At 37.0% G+C, this 25856-nt stretch overlaps 1 protein-coding gene across 1 annotated transcript in view; it reads left to right on the forward strand.

Annotated features, from left to right (window-relative positions):
- Positions 1-13042: 13042 nt before the first annotated feature.
- The window catches only part of LOC129746008 (uncharacterized), a 269649-nt gene continuing 256835 nt past the window's right edge, over positions 13043-25856 (forward strand). The window contains exon 1 of the mRNA XM_055739429.1: positions 13043-14121. The gene's annotated coding sequence lies outside the window, so the exon portion shown is untranslated. The remainder of the gene's footprint in view (positions 14122-25856) is intronic.

A 25856-nucleotide genomic window follows, 5' to 3' on the forward strand; every position in this document is an offset into this window, starting at 1 on the left:
CGGCTCTTTTGATGTAAAGCTGCGGCTCTTTAGTTCACTGCGCTAGTATTGTATATATTTTTGAATAAAATATATTATAAAATCGTGCTAAAGCGATAATTGAGTCTTGTGAACTGGCACAAGGATTTTCATAGGTCCATAAGAGAATTTTGAAATTTCATCAGCTGTAGGAAGAAGCGGAAATGGCAAAATAACATTTCCCCAGCCTAATTTTGCTGTTTACCGTTTTTTTACTGCACAGAGATCATGATTGAATTTATCAATTACCGTAAATGCAAAGAATAACTTTTGTTTTAAAACAAGAAAACTTAAATTAAATTATTTATTTGCAAAATCACCTGTTTTGCCCTCTATGAAAATTGATCAGTTGAAATTTCCAAAATCTTATTAGAATTAATCATCCTTTTCGAAAAATATTCACTTCTTTGACATAAAAATATTGGGAAACCCCTCAATCTATTCATGTTTGAATTGAAAACGATAATTTTAACGTTATCGGAATATTGATATCTCATAAGCATTCCAGATTGCCCGGTTTACCCAAGGCTTGCCCAGATTTTCAAAGAAAAAATTGGGAGACGCCAGGTCCGCTCCGGTTGCCCGGATATCGAGACGAAAGACCCTGTTTTTCCAAGATTATCCACAATTTTTACGAAATTCCAATTTTCAACGTGTTTTAGCGAAAAAAATGTGCACTGTCAATTTGTCACTGATATTACTTGGTAAAAAACATTTTTCGTGTGTTCATTTATCAGCTTTTTTCTTGCGTTTAAATGGAAAATACGTAAATTTTGGCTGAATTTGCCCGGATATTTCCCGGTTTAGAATTTAAAATTTAGAATCAAAATGCCCGGATTTTCCCGCCCTGAATACTACAAAGTTTTTAAAAGCCTACAAAATAAATAACGGGTTAAGAAGTGAATAGATACATGAAAGTCGAATACAAAACTCCAAAACTAAGACTTGAGAATTTAAAATTAAAGTTTGACTGCTTTCCAAACTCGAATTAGGAATGAGAATAAATGAAAATTTTAATTCATAAAATATGTTTAATAATTTAATCACAGGCTAAATACTTGTTATGAGTAACAAAATAGATCTTTTCACCCCGAAGCAGTTTTTTTATAATCAAATTGTATGTATTGAGATAAAAATCTAAACCTTTGAGTCTTGGAACACATGTTGAATTTCAAGTGTGATGCGTGTAGCCATTATTTAATAAAAGCACACAAATTTTGAACGAAGTTTTAGTAACCAACATAATCTTATCTTCATTTTCGATTAAGAGTTAATCACCGTTAATTTTTTTCACATAAATTTTTGTTTTTAAACTTCAAATGTATCCTTGAACTGATTTTGAGAGTACAAATGTACTGTTTTTTATTATTTGTCACTAATTTCTATTAAAGCAGCAAAATCACATTATTACAGCTTTATACTGGTTAAACCACATTTTTTTCCTATAATCTAAGCTTTAGCAGACATTGATGAATAATATACAATAATTGTTAATTTCATTCAATTGGACGCACAATACTGAAAAATCACATGTGATATAAATTTAGATTTTTAAATTTTCCAGATGTATAAAATTCTGAAGACACGTTCATTTGATGTCATTTTTTTTTTGGTTTATTTATGAGACTTTACCACCTTGTGGCATTCGTGTCTAGTTTGATGTCTGAATTTTGAAAATTCTTCCAGTTGTCAAGAGTATAATATTTAAAGATTCAAATTTTCGACTACATAAATTTCAGTTGAATGTTACCTCATACTTCTGAATTTTGGAAAGGATTATCTTCATCTAGGGAATGACTTAAAAAAGCTTGATAATTAAAAAAAAGTTATTCCCCTTTACTTAGTCATTTTGAAAGCTTTTCTTTGCCGAAGAAATAAAAAATATTCTGCCTTTGTAAATACACTGCCGGTCAAAAGTTTGGGATCACCCGCTAAAAAACATGCAAATTTTGATCGTTCATATCTCAGTCGTTTTAGAGCATATTGCAAATCTTCGAATCTCAGCAGTAGATATGGTATTTTTTTATGGTTATCACTTTGAAATATAATTTTTGAATGAATTTATGAAAAAACAACAATTTCTAAGCTTTCAAACCTTTCAGATCTGCAATACGATGTTAGATGAGAAAAATATGAATGAGATGTAAAGAATCAGGAAATTTTGAAATTTGGTCCACCCTATCCCGAGATGATCGGCTTTGAATATTGAATGCGATTTTTTGAAAATGTTCTAACTTTAGGTTAAGTTTAAGGTACAAAACTATTATTTCTGGGCAAACTACCACCTAAATAGCTATTGCTCATTATCTTTCAAATAAGATCAGAAGATTTGCAATATGTCCTAAGACGGCTGAGTAATGAACGATCAAAATTTGCATGTGTATGGCAGTGTATGTCCATATCATTCGCTTCAACATCATAGAATTCATTTGAGCTTTATATGAATTTAAAACTTTCTTAACTCGTATTTAAATTGATAAAAAATCAAAACATGTTAGAAAAGTTTACGATCCAGAAGAAAATCAATACTGAATGGTTATCAGAAACAGATTAAAAAGAAAAAATACAAGAGCAAAAAATACTTTTATAGGTTCAAAGTTACCTTCGTAAAACTAATGTTCACTGATCATTCAAATATTTTGATTTTTTTCAACAATAAATCTTTGATGTGGCTCTTTCAAACTTTGAAATTTTGAAAATTTTAAGTTTTTGGCTCTTCCTACTGAAAAGGTTGCCGACCACTGGCCTACGCGTCTGCGTGCGCGAAATCTGGATGATGTCGCACGATCGATGTGGTGTGACCGGTGTGGCGAGAGATGACAGAGTGAGGGGGATGTCGAAGGGGCGAGTTCGGCGAGTTACCATTTGGGAGAGTTTGTGGATGGACGAGGGGCGCTCTGATGTATGAATGGGCTGATGTGTAATTGGTCTACAGGAAGAGTCAATCTACAGTCCCACAGTTACATGAACTCATAAAACAAATATAGACTCTGTTCAATTTTGGCAAAATCCGTGCAAAACCGCTCGTTTTTGGCAACATCCAAAAAAGAAGGTTTTTTGTAACTTTTTTACTTTAATTGAAATTAAAAGGTGATACGGTCAAAATTTGGTCAATACCAACTTGACGTATTTTTTTCAATTTTGCATTTAAAAATCCTGAACACCCCTCATTTTGAAGGTGTGTGTGAGTAGAATGTTGCTCCTATTTTGATTTTGGAATTCACTCTTCCGATGTCAAAGGAAGAAGAGCAGCGTAACAAAATTTTGCTCGCGCATCGCGAAAATCAGGGCTTCTCGCACGCAAAGCTGGCAAAATCGCTAAAAGTTGCCAAATCAACCGTTACAAATGTAATTAAAGTGTTTGGGGAACGTTTGTCGACAGCCAGGAAGTTTGGATCGGGGGGAAATCGAAAATCGGAAGCCGCTGAGACGACAAAGAGAGTTGCCGGTAGTTTCAAGCGAAACCCTAACCTCTCTCTCCGAGATGCCGCAAATAAGCTAAGTGTATCGTCTTCAACCGTGCATCGAGCCAAACAACGGACTATCGACTTACAAGAAGGTAGTGACTTCAAATCGCGATGATAAACAAAATACGACGGCCAAAGCGTGATCCCGGAGGCTGTACACGACGATGCTGACGAAGTTTGACTGCGTGGTAATGGACGACGAAACCTACGTCAAAGCCGACTACAAGCAACTTCCGGGACAGGAGTTTTATACGGCAAAAGGAAGGGGAAAGGTAGCAGATATTTTCAAGCACATTAAACTGCCAAAGCTCGCGAAGAAATATGTGGTTTGGCAAACCATCTGTACCTGTGGCTAGAAAAGCAGCATTTTCATAGTTTTCATAGCTTCCGGGACTGTCAACCAAGAAATTTACGTGAATGAGTGTTTGAATAAACGTCTGCTGCCTTTCCTGAAGAAACACAGTTGTTCCGTTCTGTTTGGCCGGATTTGGCATCTTGCCATTACTGTAAAAAGGCCATGGAGCGGTACGCCGCCAACAACGTGCAGGTGGTTTCCAAGGACAAGAACCCTCCCAACACGCCAGAGCTCCGCCCAATTGAGAAATACTGGGCTATTGTCAAGCGGAACCTAAAGAAGACCAAAAACTGCTAAGGACAAGCAGCAGGTGGCTGTAAAAAATCTGATGGCAGGGGTTAAGCGTAAGGCCCGGCAATTCAGATTTGGAAAAGCGGAAGCCTAACAGAATATTCTTCCTGAATTTTATACTAATTAAACATGAAAAAGAAATTTAATTTGATTTTTTAAATAAACGAATTCACCGATTTACACGCGTTTTCCCTTGACCAAATTTTTACCGTATCACCCTTTATGACTAATTCCCTCTGTACACGTTGTGATGGTATCACACTTCTTATCAATGACATTGTTTTCATTTGCAGAAATTCAAGTCAAGACCGAAGGACATTCCGGATTGGTAACGGTTACTGTTCTCGGTTTCCTGTGGTTCCTGTTAATTGGTACTTCCATGGATTTGAACGTTGTTTGATTAACTGATAATTTCACTTATTTTTTTTTAACCACTATTACAAAAGGAATGCTTCAATTGCAAATTGTCTTTTTCCATCTATTTTTAGATATCAATTGGGTGTTTTTCGAAAACTTACATTGAAAATCTTTCTTAGGGAGCTAAGCATAAAGTATACAATTTTGCACTGAGCATTTGAATGTCTTTTTCACGTCTGGCAGTAAAAAGCAAAAACAAAAATATAAATCGCGATCAAAATTTAATCATGCTGAGGACTTGTGATGACGGCGCCTCTGTACATCGAATGCTTTGGAAAGCTTTTCCCTTCAAGTAAAGCTTTTGACACAGAACCGAATGACGAAGTTTCTCGCTTCTTTTCGTTACCACGCGTTGAAGTCTCTACCCGGGAGCAAACCACTTGAGCGCAATTCAAAAGTTTGCTCTCACAACGTGCTCGATAGTGATAACAACAAACTACTCTCTTGATAGAAAGCACCCTGAGATCCCCCCCTCTCCTTTTCTCCCACCCCCTAGAGGGAATGAAAATGATCGAAGCTCAAACGGAAGGCAGGTTTGCAAATTATCCATGAAAAATCAAGCTGTTCAATACATTAGTACTTAAATTCTTATAAAGTTTTAAATAAATAGGGTAAATGATCTTGAGCGGAACTAGTCGAAATCTGATCTTGAGCGGAACCATTTACTTTTCCTAAGATCTAGGCAATGATTATTTATAAATTTTATCGAAATGTTGAAAAAACGCTTTTTTAAGATCTTTTTATACAAGCTTTGTCATTTTTGCTAAAAATTTTGAAATGAAATAATGGTATTAAAAGCTTTAAAAACATAAGCATTTCTGATGCAATTTTGACCAATCTTTGCTGACTTTGAGCGTCAATTTATGTAACCCTTGGCCGTTATAAACTGATTCTTAATGACTAAAATTGTAGAAAAATTCTTAAAAAAGCATTATTCGGGTTTTTGTAACAAGTTTTCTATCCAAATATCGATTAATAGCTTAGTTTTTAAAAGTAAAATATGATCTTGAGTGGAACCATCTTTGATCTTGAGCGGAACTACTAGCTTCCGAAATAAACCGCTAGGTGCGCTGCTTTATGCCTTATGTCTCACACGCAGGTTTTACCCCTGAATGCAAGCAACACCTTTTTATGTTTCTTATTATACCAGCTTTAGGGACAGAAAAGATATAAAATTAAGTTCGAATAAAACTAAAAATAACTTTAATTGGTGTCACAGCGAATCAAACCAGGCACTCAAAATGTTTAATTTTTTGGGGTACAAGAAATGTTTTTCGATTCTTTCTTTCAGAGGGACGACGGTCAGGTGGAGGAAGGCTTTCATACATATTTTTGGCATAATTCGAGAACTAATGAAGCCAATAAAGTAAAGTCATTATTCCAGAATAAGAATCAATCTTCATTGCCATTACTATTCGATCTTTAAGAAGCAGCTGTCGTTTAAAGAGGTTGTTCTTGATGTTGAAATTCCAATTGAAAACGATATACCAATAATCAAAAATTCAAATTATTTTTAACACAAATTCCTCAAGTTCTAAAATGTGTTGCAAAGCACACCTGGTTAGCTTTTTTTAAAATACTTAACGATTCAATAGGTGGCCTGGTATTGAAAACCTATCCGATTCCCTACTGTTTGATGTTTCGACTTGAGCTGGAACTCTTGGAAATCGGTTTGGGAAATAAGTGTTTTATCTATTGAGCTAAATGCTTAATGTTTCCATATTTTTTAAAAATAAATTAATTTTATCGTCATTCATAAGAAACTTGAATTTATTATAAACTTTATTCAATGAATAAGTTGTTTAGAGCAAGAATGCTGAAATCAAAGAAAAATTTTGAGCAAAGTTTCATAACAGAATCTGTGTCATTAAACACAGAAATTTGAAATATTCACAGATTTCACAGATTTTTTGAATTTTGAATAGATTTCCAAAATTATTATTATTATTATTTTTTTTTGCAATTCATTTATTTGAAACGGCAACCTTACAGTTTTAATGAGCCAAATTCTGTTTTTGTTTGTTTAACATGGGTTTCTTATGTCTATTTTACAATATTGTTGAGAGAAAAAAAAATAGAAGAAAGAATTATAGATGAAGGTCGATAGCTATATTTCGCACATATAGTCAAGGTATTATTATTTTTGGTCTATATAAAATTTAGGTTTCCTACTTTGAATTAGAAAAGTTTGATAAGAATTTCAATGTTAACTGATATTTCCCAACTAGAATATAAAAAAGAAGCAATTTATCAAAATAATAATAATAATATTTAACCTTTTGAAATTTATCATAAACTTTCAATGAAACTAAAGGAATTAGCATCACAGAAATCCATCACTGAATTTTGGAATAAATGTACAACAAATCAGATTTTTTTTTTCTCAAAACACTTTGATTTAGAGCAATGTACTGTTTTATTTGCAAAATTTGTAATTTAATGCAGCTTCTTTTGTACTACTGACTTTGTTGTAACCTTCAAAAGTTGTTCGGGGCAATATGTCTCTAAACACGCACATTCAAATAATGACTCAAATATAATAACAAACCTAATTTTTGAGATAAAATAAGTAAAATTTGAGTCAAGAGAATCTATTCTTTCAAAATAAGATACAGTGAATCAAAGTGAAAATTTATTTTTTTTTTAAATAGGAAATAAGAAATAAATTTGAACGGATATATTGAGAACAATTTTGTAAGGCAAAGTTTTTGTTAATTACGTAAAAACATCAAATTTTGAACTTAAATATCTTTAAAGATGAAATTTAATTGAAGTTTTCACAGTTACACAAAGATTTGGAATGAAAGCTATTAAAGATGTGTTGACAGTACAAAATGGTTCCGCTCAAGATAATATTTTAGTTCCGCTCAAGATCAGAATTCTTTCTTCAGTAAAACAGCTCTAGAGTTATCAAGGTTTACTCTAAAATATTCTACAAATCATCATAAGAAAGCAGAAACCAAGATCTATCCTGTGAACTAAAAAAAATATCGTTTGAATATAACCCCTTTCCATAACGCTTGGTCAACTGTTCCGAGTTTCGTCGAATTGAGCCAATTGGTTCCGCTCAAGATCATTTACTCTACAAAAATGAAAGTTGTCAATGAAAAATTTGAAAAGATGATCTAAAGGAAACCAACGATACAATGTATTGTTTTTCCATCATTCTGATTCGATGGGAAAGAAAACTAAATACCGTAAGAGCAAGTTCACTGGTGTTGGGAAAAAGTGGTTGAAATTTTGTTACTTTTTGCACATTTTGAAAATGTCGCCATGCAAAAACATTTTCAAGATCTGTGGCCTTCAAGTTTTGTAACAACACGTGTTGTAGTTTCGCATGCTGTGCAAAAATAGCAATATTTCTATCACATACGGATGAAATAGAAACAGTGCTGTAAAAAATACAACGCCCAAAGATCTTGAAAACATTTTGGCATGGTAAAATTTTCTAAATGTGCAAAAAGTGAAAAAATGTCTACCACCTGTACGAACTGTAGCAGCCGATTGAGAATAAGTTTTTCGAACAGTTTGCCCAGCGTTGAAAGGAGACTTATAAGCAGGGTTGGCATTATTCATCGTCATTAGTCAAATGACTGTGACTGTTGAGCCTCTTGGTCCGTCGAACTCAATTGACTGTTCCTTAACGACCAGTCACTTCGTTTGCCAGTCATTCAACCCCCAGTCGTTTGAAGCTAAAAAAAAATCATAGTCAGCATTCACCAATCGCATTCGAACGAGTCGTCGACCGAACTGAAGACGAAAAATAAACGCATTTATTATTATTGTTACTCCTGCCAGCAAGCTAGTTTTCAGTTTTTTATTGCTATTGTTGCTCTCTGCCAGCAAGCCGTTCAATTAATTGTACCTGTCGTCAGCAGTCGATCGAAGTGTGAAGAGATTTGCCAGTCACTCTCAGGAGAAATTTGACCATGTGTAGGAGCTTCGCCAGTCGCTGATGGATAAATGTTGATTGTTGTCGTGCTTTATCTGTCATGCGAGTAGTGAGGCTCCGTCAATTGAGAACAGTGCCAGTCGTTTGATGAAACAAAAATAGTCGGGTCAAGCGTGAGGAGCGAAATTTACCAACACTGCTTAAAAGTCGGTAGCTTTAAGCTTAAGTCTTTTCCGGGTTTTATAGTCGGAACGATCTTAGCTTCCTTCCAGATAATGTTAAAAACTTCATCAAACCCGGGAGCTTTCATGTTCTTGGTAGCCCTCAGCGCTGGGCTCAATTGTTCGGCAGCGATTTTGTCTTCCCAGGGTACTGCATAAGGGGAGTACTCTGCAAAGTGATCCTGAACAGGATCCAGGAGAAAATCGACGCTACACTCCGACGGCAACAAGCTGGATTCCGATCCGGACGATCATGTGTGGACCACATCGCAACGCTACGAATAATACTGTAACAAATCAACGAATTCCAAGATTCTCTTCTACTGGTGTTCGTTGATTTCGACAAAGCATTTGACCGACTGAACTGACTGACATCTCATCGAAGCTCAGTACAAGGCATTTTCGTGCAAGGTCATGGAAGGCAGTGTCTTGTGTGATCCAATCCCGGTAACTGATGGAGTGAGACAAGGATGTATCTTATCACCGTTACTCTTTCTCATGGTAAAAGATGAGTTTTATTTTATTTTCGTAGTATTCCGTCTCACGACATAACTTGGCGAACATAATTCCTAAAATTTACTCAGTCGATGGCAACCGTTCTTCAATTTCTCGGACATCCCACATTTTTGCAGATCACGCTCCACTTGGTCCAACACCTCGCTCGTTGCGCCCCTGCGCTTCTCGTTCCTACCGGATAAGCAACGAACACCTGTTTTGCAGGACAGTCGTCCGGTATTCTTGCAACATGTCCTGACCAGTGTATCCGGCCAGCTTTCACCACCTTCTGGATACTGGGTTCGCCGTAGAGTCGCGCGAGCTCGTGATTCATCCTTCGCCTCCACACTACGTTCTCCAGCACGCCGCCAAAGATTGTTCTTAACACTCGTCGCTTGAATACTCCGAGTGTACGCAGGTCCTCCTCGAGCAATATCCATGTCTCGTTTTTTTTTTTTTATAAAAGGAGGATAGGTAGAGAAAAATAAAAATGAAAAGAATTATAGACGAAGATCAACAGTTTTAAGGAAAAGGTATATTTCAAACATATATTCCAAGTCCATCACAGCTAACAAATTCCTCACTGGAACGTTGGGTGGCTTCCCTCGGGCCCGAAGGGAATTTATGAAGTTCGCTCTGGCGACAAGCTGGTCCTCACACGACCAAACAATATGCTCGATGTCATGGTAACCTAGGCCGCAACCGCATAAATTGCTGCCAGCAATATTTATGCGATAGACGGATCCTGGGCTCTTTTCTTTGAGTCTCCGGGTCTAAGTTCACCTGGGGACCCTCTCATGCCTTTACCGTTACCATCAAACACAAGTCCGTCCACGGATTGATGAAGGCATTGGCCTTCTTTGAGCGGATGGTATCCGCGGCCCGCGTTCTTAAGCTTTGGCCTCGGGTTCTGCAGGACGTTTTATCATAGCCTTACTGACTGTCTGCCAGTTGCAAGCAAATAGGAAATCTATTTTTATGTAGGGGTATAAATAGATTTACCACAGACGAACAGACAGGACACTTAGAAGAAAAATCGTACAAATTTTCGCAAAAGATTACATTGCCATCTGGTGTCGGTATTGCCTACCAATCAGTTTTGTCTAAAATGAAATGATCGAGGTAGTCTAGGATATTTTGATGTTAAATAAAGTGTAAACAAACAAACAAGAAGGGAACGAGAACTTACACAACTGTATTCAAGAAAGAGTACGAAGTGATCGTTACTAATATTCATGAAAAATCTGGCACAAGTTAGTGCTCTGGTTGAAACAGAAGGTTTAACGAGTATCAGACAATTCATGAAAGGCAGCGGCACAGTATCCTTATCGTCTCAGACTAGGGTAACCTTTGAGTGGAAGTGAATCCCGTCGATAGATACCATTTGATTTTAAGGTGGTTCAAGTCGACGACCAATCCAGCTCATGAGCTGTCGAACATTCCTCCAGCCGAAACCGACGAAGACTCATCAAATTATACTGCTTCGGATTTAATTGTGAATAAATATAGTTGTTAATACATGTACATATGTGCATGTATCATATTAAAAAAAAAACCTATTTTAGATTTCATTGTATCACCTACATTTTATTTTGTTTTGTTGGATATTTTGTAAACGTGAACAGTCACTCATGGAAGAAGGACGAAGAAAGGTTGTTTTGGGTTTTGACCATTTTTTCTCGTTTTGAAAATGTGTTCCTCCTATTTGATCCACCTTGTCTGCACGATTTGAGTCGAATGGCAATAGCGTAGTGGCCATGTGACGCTGGATTTAAACCTTTCCGTACAACCGTCGACTTTTCCGGACTCGACCTTGGCCTTAACTTCACATCAGTTCCGGCCAACAATTGACGTCGAATCCCAATTGTCGTCTTCGGTGACGCTACAGCTGCGAAACAGGTGCCGAAAGTAAGCCCCAAATTTACGATTTGTGAAGATTTCCAGTACGACAATCTTTCAATTCATTGAGCTTTCGAAAGATTCATCCAGCTACGTTGAGTTCAATGTGAAAAAAATGCATCGGTCGCGAAACAGGATACGACCAACTTATCCGCGCAACTCCCAGGGAAGTAACTCCTAGAATATGAATGCACTGGCTGTTAAATGAAGCTCGGTCCTGCACGAAACAGTTTACATACCGATAGATTGAGTCTTTGATTGATGTACTTGTCCGATCCTTTCTGCTGTTTGTAGAGATTAATTTTCAATGTTGTTATTCAAATAATTGATTTCTTCCAAAGCGGGAATTCTAATGGATAAAAACAAACGGAAATAAACATTCAATGAGCACCATGGCGATGAAAATATTATTACCAGAGTGCCTCCAGTAGGGTGGGTGCATACTGAAGAAAAGTAGGCAAGGGGTACCAAAAGTTTCTCATTGGTGGGGGGTGGAGACGGTGCGCTTTTTGACAGCGAATTGTTCGCCTACCATGCCTACGATTACGATTGCCTGTCACAAGATGGACGATTCCGTGCATTGGTATAAGAACACACCTGAAGCTTTACCCGCCTTGATTATTACCTTCATCACACAGCTACTATGATGAAAAACTCAGATTTTCCTCTTAGTGATTCTAGTGCACTCTTGTGGCGACATTGCCTAGCTTCGGAACAGATTTGCGAAAAACGAAAACCGAGTGTCCCGTCTGTTTGTCTGTGGATTTACTTTAGAGTTTGAATATAGAGCCATAGGACCGTTCTGAGGATTATTGATCCAAGTTTTCGGCGATGTGACCACATATTTTATTGTTATAGGGAACAAACGTCGCTTCTCTCTTTTGGATAAAGTTGTTCAGCGGAAAATTTCCTTAAGAGAATCTATAAAATGGCACAAAACCATAATTAGGTTCGGTTCCACTGAAGAAACAAAAATGGTTTTGATTTTTTAGTAGAAAATATTCAATTTTCCCATACAAACCTAAAAGTTTAAATTTACTCATGTAAACGTTGCTTAAAAATTCTGCAAAAATCATGGATGAGTTTTGAACCAACACGAAGCTTTTTAGACCCCAGGATTTGAGAAATTCAAAAATAACCCCAAATCGACTCCCAAGCTTTATTAACTGTAAATATTCAAACCTGGTAAAAAAAAGTTGAGCGATTTTGAATTATTGTGTACGATTCCATTTTTACAAAACTAATTTCAGATGCCTTTTTGCATTAATATTTGCTGATTAACGAACCATTTACTATTTTTTTTCGGACGAGAAGACATGCTTGTCATATTTTATATTCTTTGTAAATTATTAAGCTAGCTCGTGAACGCCGGAGAAAAGTCTGGATCACACTTAAGATCATATGTGTAATTATATAATTAATAATTAAAGTAATTATGTATTATAAAATCTTAGATAAGTAGATAAAGTAGAAAACCAAAAGTAAACGTTTAATCTATTATTCGAATAGAATCTAGATTAGTTAAGCAAAAAGCTATAAACATGGTTTTAGTTGAAACATTGTTGTGTATCATTTTTTTTTTCTTCAAACTACTGATAATCAAAAATTATTTAAGTGAGACGTAAGCCATGACCAGCCCTATTACATCTACCCCGGCACGAAACCCACCAGTTCACACATCTAGATCAGTATTTTGAGCGGCGGGGCCGGGAATAAACAGCAACCACGATGGGGGGTATAAGCAGAAGCTGAAGTAAGGTTTGTATTTATTTTTTTCAAGCTCCCCATCTCCAAGCTTTTGAAGACGTGAGCTCAGACTCTCGCGTGCTGCGCTGCGCCTCAACTTAACAACAGCTGGTTCGCGCAAAAGAAAGGTGCGCCAGCAAATGTCAGTTACTCGTGGTTAGCCGTCGGGTTCGGTTGTTGGTTGATCTTGGTCGTTGTGGTTTTCGTTGATTCGTTGATCTGTATGGTTGGCGCATTTCGATCTGTCTGGGTACCATTTCGCGCTGAACAGTCGCGCGGTTCGTTTTATGATTTTTGGGAAAGTTGTGAGAGTGTACCGCGTACCTTCTGCCTGGTAGCCTCAAGGTAGCTGCTCTCGGACGTTTTGGGCTGCTGCCTGGTGAAATGCGGATTCTTGTGCGATCATCATTAATGAGGTGTTGAAGCCTATGTATTATCGATATCTGCGTATGGGGCGCAATTTGGTTTGAAGATCGCGTGTTTTGGTTTTTCCTTCGAACAGGCTGAAAATAATCGACAGTCAGTGAATTTTTTCAGAGTGAAAAAAAACGCAGTAATCGGTGGGTTGTAAGAAAAACCATAGGCGAAATTTTGCACAAATTTGTTAATTTGAAGCGTTCACGTGATCCAGAATTTCGGAAGTTTATTCGACAGAAAGTATAACAAGCCAATTGACAAGTGACAGTTCGTCAAGGGAGGAATCAAAATCATAAGGTTCCTTGGAGTGGATCTACCAAGGTAAAGAAACACAATATCTCGCCAAAAGAAAGTAACTGGGAGAGCATTCCCCTTTTGGTTCGGAAGTTTTTTTTTCTCACATTATTTTACGCAGACCATCGTAGCAGTGGAGAGTAGGCCTAATTGCAGAAGGTGAGCAGTCCAGCGTAACCGAAAACTTAACCAAGTCCAGCAGCAGCAGAAGAAAACTGTTTTCTGAAAAAATAATAATAACAAAAACCGTCTTCAGCACCCAGGGTTTGTGCGCCAGAACACACGTTGTTGTAGAATAGTTTTAAAGTGGCCTGCTTATGTTTTGCCGTTTTTTTTCGCGCTCAACTTAATAGAATCGAGCTGGCACATTAAAGTGGAATATAAGCTTAAACCAAATAAAAGGGATCGGTTTCATCACAAGAGTGAGTGTATGTGTGTGTCTATGTTTTGTGGTGAGTGCAGAATTGTGTTTGCCGCTTGGAGCAGATCTTTTTTTCGCCTTTAATGTGAAGGCAAGGCCACCTTGGATCAACAGCGAACGAGTGAGCCGCCAAACTGCAGAGTTGCAGAAACAAACTGTGAGGATAGTTAAAACAAACCGAATTAAAGGTGAGTCGCGTGATGGTTCTCGGGAGGATCGAGTACATATGTATGTATATCCTCAAATAAGAACATAGAACTGTGGGCGATGTTATTTGAAAAGCAGACAGTTCAAGGAATTTGAAGTCCCGAATACAGGAGTAAACAATTACATGTTAAATTGCGTGACTTATTTTTGAATACCTTGGAATATTTGTTTCATTCAAGGCTTTGAAGTCTGAATGCTGGATTCCAAATATCAAAATTTTGGATTCCGAATTCTGAATTTACTTTCTATATTTTGAATTCTTTATTCAGAATCCTCATTTATTTATTCTGAATGCTGTGAGAATACAGCATTCAGAATAAATAAACAGTGAATTCAAAAATTCTTTTTTCTTGATGTTGAGAAGTGAATTCCATATAATGAATTTGAAATTTTGATTGCCGAAATCTGAATTCTGTATTCCAAAGTTTTCATAATGAACTTATACTCTGAATTTTGAACTGTCAATTTGGTTTTAAATGCTCAGCTCCTTATTCTAGATTCTGAGCTCTGAGTTCTTAATTCTAAGCTTTGAATTCTGAATTAAGATTTTTTGTTTCGGTATCCTGTATTCTGAACTCAGAAATTTAAATTCTGTATACCGCGCTTTAAACTCTCAATTTGAACTTGGACTTCTGAACACAAAAAATCTGCATTCTGAATTTTAGACTTGGGATCCCGATTTCTGCATTCTGATTTCTGGATTCCGCATTCTGATTTTTTTATACATACAAAACCACGGTCGAACATCAAATTTGAACAAAACCACACAAGATTTAAGATTTTGCTCAAACAAATTGTGTTCAAAAAGAACATTTTTATCACCATTATGATAACAATATACACAAATTCACAATCGAATTAGAAATTATAACGAAAACAATTCTCTTCACATAACCTGCAACCGCGAAAATTCCTCTAGCATTCGATACACTCAGGAACATAATGTATACTGTATTATGCAATGTCAGTACAACATACCGAAAAAGTTATGAAATTTGCAATTTCATTTTAATAATTTTAAAAACATTATAATTTGAGATATCCCTTGAGGAAGGCTAAGGCCAAAGGCAGAAACGTGTGTAAACTTTTGTATTCGCTTCCTTTTGACTGAATCGCCAAGACAAACTATAAAGAATTCTATGTTCGGAATATTGAGTTTCGAAAACTGAATTTTTATTTGTTAATTTGAACTCTGAACTATGAATTCTTGTTAAAAAGTTTTAACCAAATAATACCTAAATACATAGATCTTATAAAAAAAAAGCTAATAACACTGTATACCACACTGTAACACTTCATTTGTTTATGCTGTTGGAGACAATATTTTTTTCCAAGACCACATATCTAGCGTAACATTTCATAAGGGCGAAACTAGCAGTTAGTTCGAAACGAGAAAAACGCGTTTGAAACACCTATTCAAATCCTATTTAAAAAAATCGACCACTTTTTGCTTAACAAAATCAAAAATGTGCATTATATTCACTTATTGTTCGATGGTTATCAAGAACTTTAACTATTTTCACTTCATTTCAGAGATTTTCGAGTTTCGCCCTTTTATTGTTTTCGATTCCAGTTACGCCTGCAAGTTTCGCCCAATTGATTGGCCGTTTTAGTTTTGGTTTTGAAGTCCATTCGTCCTACAGGCAAAAACTAATTAGGCCGTTTTGTCACACACGGTCAACTCAGTTACGTCATTGGCCCTACACGAATAGGAAAATTCACTCCATTTTGAATATGCGTAACTTCGTGTTCCAAAAAAATGCTTCAACAGGAAGTTTCGCCCAATTAATTTTTATCAATTTTATGAAAGTTATATGTAATTTTAAGATGAAACCGCGTTTAATAGGTAAAGTGCAACCACGTGCATCCGGAATGACCGTTAACTCGATTTGTTTACATCTGGCAATTTAGCCCTTTTGAAATGTTACGTTAGATATATCCTATCGAGTAGGAAATATACTGAAATTTCATATCTGACCATGAGATAAAAATGGGCGCATACAATCTACTTATGTCAAAGCATTGTAACCATCGGTTTACCAGACTAACCAGCTGAGTACGAAATCCCCTCCGGCATTAAAACGCGAATCGATAATTTGTCTGATTCTTTTTTGATAGATTCCTAATATTCGTTTTCACTAATTTTTTTAACAAACTTTTGTAGGTACTAGCGTATAAACAAACTCCACCAAAAGCAATCAGTCAAGGATGCATGCTGATACATGTTTTTCTTTAGTGTCTGTCATTTAATCGATAAGTGCGCTACTTTTTGAAAACAAATTTATTTCCTCATGAGATTCCTGGTGAAGTAACGGATATACAAACTTCACTAGATGCAAGTATTCAAGCAAGAATGCTAATGAATGTTTTGTTTTTCGCAAGGCAATGGTTTATCCGTAAGTTCTCCAAAAATTAATTTCAAAAATAAATATACTAACAAAAATGTAGCACATTTATTAGCGAATAGCGTTTTGATGCTGGCCTCTGGGATTTGGCACTATAAGGGTTTAAAACGAACAACTCGGGGTCCTGTAGAGACATGATGGGAGGGTATCAAGGAAATTATAGGGTTGTCTGGTACGGGGTTCAACATGACAGCTACCTGGAAGTTCAAGCTATTCAAGCTAAGCTTCTTTGGTCTTCAGAGGACGTAGTGACGGGTCTGAGAGCTCGAATCCAAATGCGGCTGCGTTAACTTGAGGGTAACAACTTGGTCCAAAACTCATCCATGATTTTTTTCAGAATTTTTATATAACGTTTACCAGAGTAAATTTGAACTTTAAGGTTTGTATGGGAAAATTGAATATTTTGTACTGAAAAATCAACATATTTTTTGTTTCTTCTGTGAAACCGAGCCAGCTGATGTTTTTCATGCCAATTTATATATTCTTGAAAGGAAATTTTCCGCTGAACAACTTTGTCGAAGACTGTAACTTATTAGGCAAACAAGTTATTAGCTATTCAACAGGAATATATCTTTCGCATTAATTAATAACAAATCAATTGACATCACTGCTGGAGCCTCGAAAGTCGAAAGGTATTGCATGACTACTTATCATGCGATACTTCGCGAGGCTTCAGCAGTGATGTCAATTGAATTTATTGTTTATCAATGCGAAAAGACATACCCCTGTTAAACAGCTAATAACTTTTTTGCCTAATAAGAAACGAAGTTACGGTCTTCGGCAAAGTTGTTCAGCGGAAAATTTCCTGAAAAGAATTCATAAATTGGCACCTAAAACATTAGCTGGCTTGGTTCCACAGAAGAAATAAAAATGATGTTAATTTTTCTGCAACAAATATGCAATTTTCCCATACAAACCTAAAAGTTCAAATTTACTCATGTAAACTTTACTTGAAAATTCTGCAAAAATTATGGATGAGTTTTGAACCAAAACGTAGCTTTTTAGAGCCCAGGGTTTGAGAAATTCAAAAATGACCCCAAATTGATTCAGTCTACATAGTGTCCAAGTCGCTTACCAAGGCGATTTTTTCAACTCTACACTCAGCGTGAGATTTGTGGAGAGATGGCGTACATCCGGTCTCCGCAAAACAAATCATCACATGGGCAGCACTTCCTTTCCTCTATCGACTAAATGGACTTGGCCGGCATCGTTATTGGTTCATTTGAAACATGGTTTTTTTTTTAAATTGTACAGTGAGCATGTATTGCATGTTCCCGGCAATATTTATTTGTTTTTTGTGCAATATTGTTTATTTCGAGTCAATCACGGTTTGCAACCATTATCCCATTGGCCTGGAGGAGCAGGTGGAATATAGTTGATAGCAAGCTCAAGCTCAAGCCCAATAGAGTGGATATAAGGAGTGTGTTCGAAAAAAAAGGCAACACTTTGTTTTGTGAATAATTTTTGAACACATGGATGGAAATTGATAAAATATTCAGTGAAGCTGCCTAGTAATAAAATGTTGCATGTGCAATTTTTTGTGACATTCTGTTAAGTGGTTTTTGAAATTTTTGGGCACCACGTGCGCCATCTATAATGCATACTATGAACTATAATTTTTTCCAAACCAAGGCTTCTTTTGATTATTTCTTCTGTTTCCTGAAGCTTTGTTTTCAGAACAACTCCAATTATATTTATTTGATCGAAGTTATGACAAACTAGCTGACCCGGTAAACTTCGTTTTACCTTCTAAAGTATAAATCGTAATCAATGTTTAATTTCATCTACAGGTCCTTAACTGCATTGTGCTCGCCAATAGATTCTTATGGAAATCGTAACAAATAAAGTTTTATTTGTATTGGGACCCCCTATCATCAAAAGTGAGATCCTTGAAAATATTATACAAACCATCTCTGACCCAAAAAACCCTCGGGTACCAAATTTCACTTCATTCCGACCGACCATTCATACGTGATGTTATTACAAAGAAAACGCCTCCATTTTTATATATAAGATGTGAAGAAATAATTTTGTATGGGGACCCCCCTTTCAAAAAAAGTGAGATTCTTGAAACTATTATACAAACCATCTCTGACCCAAAAAACCCTCGGATACCAAATTTCACTTCATTCCGACCGACCATTCATACGTGATGTTATCACAAAGAAAACGCCTCCATTTTTATATATAAGAAATACAGCAGATTGACTTTTGACAGATTGAAATATTTGACTTTTTTACACTCCATCTCTGTTTTCGAGTTTTTGAACCTTTCCAGATCCAAACAAAACAGAGTATCAACTTTGTAGGCCCTGTGGAAGTGTTATTCAGGGAAAAATGTCAAATTTTAAGGCAGGCTTCTTTGTATATTGGGCCGATTATTGTTTCAATAGTTATGTAATACTGACTGATTTGCAGCTTTCCCAGATCGTCAGCAACCTCAAGTGCTGAACATTTAATTTTGAATAATTTTTCCTCTTTGTATATCTCCGGAACATCCAGATGTGACTAGTCAACGAAAAGTTTTTGGCTGGAAACCTGCCAAGTGCCTGCTAAAGAGTTCTTTTTGCTGTCCATAACGAAATGTTAGAAATTGTCTCCCCGCAATCTGTTCCAATATTTTGGGCAGGATTTGACCACCGTATTTTGTTTATTATAACGGCCAGTAGCTTTTTTACCTTGCACAAATGAAGTCAGGCCAGTTAATGAGTCAGCTAAAAGAGCCAGTTAAAAAAAATCTCTATCACTTCCCTAATCGAAATTTTTGGTTTGCACTTGATTAAATCTCTAAAATTCATTCCATACCTTCATGGAATCATTCATCTTCACAACATGAATAGTGAAATTTAGAATAAATTAGCTCACTATTAGATCCTCTAGGACTCCATGAACGATTTACAATACGAAAATCCCACAAACTCCCGCAAAAACTTTTCCAAATTTTTCGCGATCCTGCCCAAAAAAATTAGGCAATGACCTTCTGTATTAGACGATATCTCAAAAACCACTTGACAGAACATCACAAAAATAAGCACATGTAAACAATACTCTAGTAGGTAGTTTCACTGAAAATTTCATCAATTTCCATTCATGCATGCAGAAGTAATTCATAAAACAAAGTGTTGCCTTTTTTTTGAATACACTCCTTAAAATAGAAAAAAATACATTGAGAAGTTTTTTTAAATTTAATAATAAATAATTACTTACCATTTAGTTGTTCTGGTACGTATCTCATTTGTTCGTTACAAGTTAATCGATGGACTTCGATGGAAAAAAAATCAAATTTACATAAAAACACTCTGAAAACTCTAAACACTAAATAAATCTTAAAGAGGTTTTTATTGTGTTGAGTCCTCTAAAAGTACAATATTTGTAGTAAAATAGATTAATATTCCTATTTCTTTTATAAGGATGTTTTTATTTTAGAAACTTTTTAAAGTTTTTAATTGGGTTTATTCTTTAGAACCTACCCCTTTTAATAAATAGTTTCCTTTAGGTTTAAAACGAACATGAACATTTTTTTGCTGATTTAAAAATGCGATTTTGGTACACAATTTTGAGTTTTACTTGTAACAAGTACCACACTTTTCCTTAAAAGACAATTGCCTTCTTCATTGAATTTGTTTCAAAGCTTCTGAAAATATCTGAAATGTATTCGATTTGTAAGATGGATGTGAATATTAAATCAATTTAGGGACATGTCTTGTATCCTTTCCATGTCGAATTTGGTTTTATCGGCTATATGTAAATTCTCAAAATATACTAAAAATATGAGGACAGGAAGGGGGAGTCTCAGACCATCATAGAAACATTGTTTGTACCCAAACATATCCACCGTCCGAATTTGGTTTCATTTGATAAGTTCGTTCTCGAGATACCTTGCAATCAAATACGTAGTTTCATTGAGATGGGATTTTCCCTACGTCGATCGCACAGGGATCTGAAATCATGGGATCTCCCCTCTCCCTTTTTATTGACAATGAGGTAGTTGCAAAATCTGTGTTATACCTACATGTAGCAAGGTTTGGATAGCGTTCAAAGATTTTTGAAACTGGGTCTCCAAGAAAACTGTTTAAGCTCTGTTCACATTTACTTAGTCAGCTATTCAGATGTGAACTTTTAAAGCTCATGTTAAGTTGTAATATTTTTGGAAGATAACTTATAGATCTCAACTTTACGAACTGGACTGTTGCAGGATGGTTCTGTGGCAACTCTTAATATCTATCTACTGTAGCCAAATCACGTGCTACTTTTTTTGACATGCTGGATTTTGAGTACAAGTGAATAGTTAGCATAGATACTTAAACCACTGATCACACTGACATGACACTTAGAACAAAAATTCAAACATTTTCTGTCTAATTTTTTTTGTCAGATTTTGTAGGTTCGCAATACCGACGGCAGGTGGCGAACCCGAAAAATGTGACAAAAAATGCCCTGTAGGTACCTGTTTAGCCGATTTTATCGTAGAAATTATCTGTTTTTTTTTAAGTTGGGTGGCATTTCCTAACTGGGATAGCATTTCTTCAAATCGATCGATGCGCACTCTGGAATCGATATTGCGTACTGTTGGAAAATTATCCAGAAAACGAAATCGAGTGTCCAGTCAGTATGGTCAGTGCTTAAACCGTCTACCAAAAATTAACCATTTGGTTTTCCGATTAACTCAATGTTATGTTTCACCAATTAATTAAAGTCTTATTCTCTCGTTTTAAATTAGTCCAGTTAAAACGGCATGTAGAGGTAACTTGTATATAATTAATCCACTCTACCGATAATTATCAGTACGAGTAACCGGATCGCATTCGTTTGACCGACTGCACTCGGATGCTGCAGACAACAGATGACCTTTTCTGTCATCAATTTTCCTCGATCCCGAGAGGTTGTTCCGGGTCGCCAGCTGCCACAAAACCATAATGATAATTACTTACCCCAGCGTCTTGCTATGATAACACTCTACACAGCAACAGCAATTTGGGATCCATCAAAATTCATCATCTCACGGGGTTTTTTCTCTTTAATTTCTATTTTTTAAGCAAGCAAAAGTTATGCTTTATTTTGGCATGAAAGATTGCGCTGCACTCAATCATATCAGCTCCGAGTGTGGGGTGATCGAGTGTGATATCCGTTAAGTCCGGCATGCAATTTAAATCACTTTCTGGATGATTCATATGAAAAGTAGTTTTTTTGGTTTGTTGTGATGGTTTCGGTAACCATTTGGTCCCTCAAAAGAATCAGTCTCGGCGAGTGAAATGTTGCAAATGTTGTTTCGATTACAGCCTCCTATGATGGGTCCGATTGCTTAAGCTATACAAAGCTTTCTAATCGAAAATTATTTTGCTACCGAATCGATCCGTCACACGTCTAGGTACGGAATTAATTTTTTCGGTCACTGCTTCGAGTACCATAGATTAGCCGAGTCAAGGTATAGGGTAAAAAGAAAACACGAGCGCTTAACGATGGATCATTTTTTAAATCTTGTTATCGAATTCGACGGTCATTGAACTCCTGGGCGATTCAATAATTTTTCGAGATGCTTTCGCCGAAGTTAGCCGGAACATTCGCAGTCGGAGCCACACTTGGGGATGATTTATCAGATTAAATTTTTATTTTTATCTGATAGTGGAAGGTCCGACGATCCATTCCGATGTGACGACGTACTTACTTACCACCTCGAGACGAGACCTGTTACCAATTTCGAATGCGCGACCGTCTTCAAGAAGAGACTCCACCGCATGTAACTTTACCAAGAAGAGCGCGGGCAGTTGAGCGAATCTGTTCACCTACTCCACTGTTTTACAATTATACCTTGCATTGATACACAATAGTGATGTGACCGAGTCGAGTGATGATGCAACAATTCGGCTGAACTGAGTTGTATTTATGCTTTGTTTGCGAACCAAGGTGGCTTACATGTGGCTTCTTAACTTGAGCGGCTGCGCAGGAGAAGACCGATGCCGCGCGTGTAACTTTGAACTATTAGAGTAAGTAGTCTACCCCAGCTCAGTCGAAGATATTATGCGATAAGTGTTGGCACTTGTTGTTATCATCGTTAGTCGATCTTCGCAGTTTCATAACGGAGGGTGATTTAAGCTCATCAATTTTCGGGTGATGGAAAGCGTGGCCTTATTTAATTATGTCTGCCTATAGAACCAACGCGTTGCAACGCGGTGGATTAACCGAGTTCATAATCAAATCATAAGCTCTGAGGTGCGTGTTATACGCGACAGCACTCATGTCGAACAACTCAACAATATTTGCTAAACATTGTACAGTTACTTAGAAGCTTTTTCTGTGCTTCGAATCAGAACTATATTCGTTAGACAGAGTCACATCAAATCCCAAAACTTCATTGTTCGTTCTGGAGTTCCTCAAGGGAGTCATTTGGGTCCAAGACTGTTGAACTTGTGTATAAAAGATCTTTGTGAATTAATTGGTTCTGAATCAGTGTACTACGCTGACCAACTCAATTTCACAACATTCAGACTGTTTGTCACTGCAGCAGGATCCCGATTAGATTATGTTCTGGTGCCAAGTGAATGCGATGAAAGTGAATTTAAAAAAAAAATGCAAGCTTTGAACGTTAACTAGAAGCAGTGTTGAAATTGCGCATCTTTACACGTTACTTAAGAAAGTTGAATTCATTCGTGATTTGGGTATGATCATCTTACTGTAACCATGACAAAGGCTAAAACAGTGCTGGGTTTTCTGGTAAGAAACACCAAAGGATCTAGCGATGTTACCATTCCATTCCATTGGACACCAAACTCAATCGGCGTACAACACGGAGAAAAAAGTATATTATTATCAACAATTTTCCACTTTCATTATCACATTTCTGATTAATTCACGACCAATTATAAATATTCAACTTTTAACTTTATGATATTGTGTCATTGGTACATATAATAGATTCAACTATATGTGTATAATTGCTTTTACGCACTCAACCATAAATATAATAGTTTCAACTTTGGTCCTATGGTTTATTATATGCACTCAACTATAAATATAATTCAACTATAAATATAATAGATTCAATTGTATGTATATAATAATTGTATGATTGTTGTTGTGTATTCAACAATAAATATAGTAAATTCAACTATACTGGTATAGTTGATTGAACTGTTAATATAATAGATTCAATTATATTTCAATGAATAATTTATGATATCAACGGTAGATATTGTAGATTCAACAAATGTTTATTTTAGAAGTCATCATATTCATTGTTGCTTTCTAGACGGTTCTAGCTTTTATTACAATTATTTTTCATTTTTGTATTTATTTGTTTTTTTTTATTTCACACTTTTACACTACACAACTCTAATTTTAATTCTGGATCGTTCAGCCTCCGACCAGGAATACGTTTTCTTTTACATTAGGGTCACCGGCCGTTTGCTGTGGCCCATTTGCTTGAATGGTTTCATCTCGACTTTGAGTACCTCAGGAATCTCGATTGCGTCTATCGAAACGGTTTTGCGGGAAGTCGGAGAGTGGAACACACACCGGAATAGCGTCCTCCTGGTCGGTTCCGGTCCCTGGTAGTTGAGACGGCCTCGGATAACTTGTTCTCGCACGCTGGTATCACGATTTACGAGCACGGTCGCTTTTTTAAAAAAATTACCGCGATTTTTTTTGCTAAGGGCACACTAACTGCACTTATGACGTACCATGTAATATAATTCATCAAGTATCACACAATCAATAACACAAATATAGTTGAATTTACTATATTTATAGTTCTATGCCTAGAATCAATCGCAAAATTTTGTTGAAAGAATCATATTTTTGGTTGCAACAATCAGGAATTTATAATTGAATCTATCATAATTATAATTCAATGAGAGAGGTCAATCAGAAATGTTTAGTTGAATATATATTTACAGTTGAAAATAAATCATACAATTATAGTTGAATCCATCATAATTACCGTTGAATCATCTTTACCAGTACAGTTGATTGCTTAAGATCAATCATCAGTTTGTAGTTGGATCTATTATATCTATTATATTGGAATCCATTATACTTATACCTAGTTGAAAGCAATGTTCCGAAAATCACTCATTTTCACTGAGCCATGCTTAAATGCATTCGGAGCCATAAAATCGTAGCAGTCAATTTTTATTCTCCAACCAAAGCATTCAAACAATTATGCATGACAACCATACTTCTATATTTGAAACATTCCCGAAAAAAAAAGCTGTTGCAGGGAAGGACGCAGACTACCAGTATTCAAGCGTCGCGATAGTGATTGCCTTCCTTGATGATTTTCAACTTCCTAGAATCAAAACTGATATGTATATTATGGAGGCTTTTCGTGGACGATGCCACAATTAAAAAGGAATCAAGCTGGGATCAACTTTGCGTGTATTGGGCAACATTAGAAAACTCAACCCCCCATTATCCCCGAAATGGCGTGTACTCACTCGTTTTCACAAGGTTGCAACATGCTTCCTCCCTCCTCGGATGTCTCGGAGTTGGCGGCGGACCCACTGGACATTCGCCACCGGTGCGGCGATTGGAATTTGTTGGCGGCTGCTCCTTCAAATATTCGCCACCGATGATGCGGCGATGAGAGGCGAGCGAATTCAGCAGCTGCACCACCTGGATTTCGCCACGGGTGCGGCGATTGAGCGCCCTCTGATTCGGCGGAGGTTGGCCCCGCCGTGGTGAAGAACTTCGGTTCGGAACGGCAGTGGTACCCTGGAATTCTTTCGCCACTGGTGCGGAGACGAACGCGAACCTTTTCGGCGGCTGTGCTACCAGACGTTGTTCGCCACTGGTGCGGCGATGGAAAGCGAACCTGTTCGCCTCGGCTCGCCGGGTTTTCTTCGCCACCAGTGCGGCGATGGAATGCAAGCAGCTTCGACGATCGTCCTCGTGATTGTACGCCACTAGTGCGGTGACGAAGTTCGCTCTGGATTCGTTGACGTTTCCTTTGAGTGTTGACCCCTGCTGTGGCGATGAAATTCGCTTCGGTTCGGCACCGGGATTCCTTCGCCACTGGTGCGGCGACGAAAAGCGATACTATTCGCCGGGATTCTCCTACCGGATCGGCGATAGATGGCAAAGAGCTTCAGCGGCTGTTCCCGGAGGTCACGCCACAGATGCGGCAAGGAGCTTCGCAGCAAAAGGCCTGCTGCGGCGGTCGGGCACTTTGCCTCAGCAGAAGTTCCTTCGGATGCTCCTCACTACGGCGACGCAATTCGGTCCGGATCGGCAGCGATATCACCAGAATCCTTACGCCCCTGTTGCGGCGACGAGATTCGCTCTGGATGCTTTCGCCACTGGTGCAGCGATGGAGA

This window comes from Uranotaenia lowii, chromosome 1 (genome assembly GCF_029784155.1).
Source record: "Uranotaenia lowii strain MFRU-FL chromosome 1, ASM2978415v1, whole genome shotgun sequence".
Classification (NCBI taxonomy): Eukaryota; Metazoa; Arthropoda; class Insecta; order Diptera; family Culicidae; genus Uranotaenia; species Uranotaenia lowii.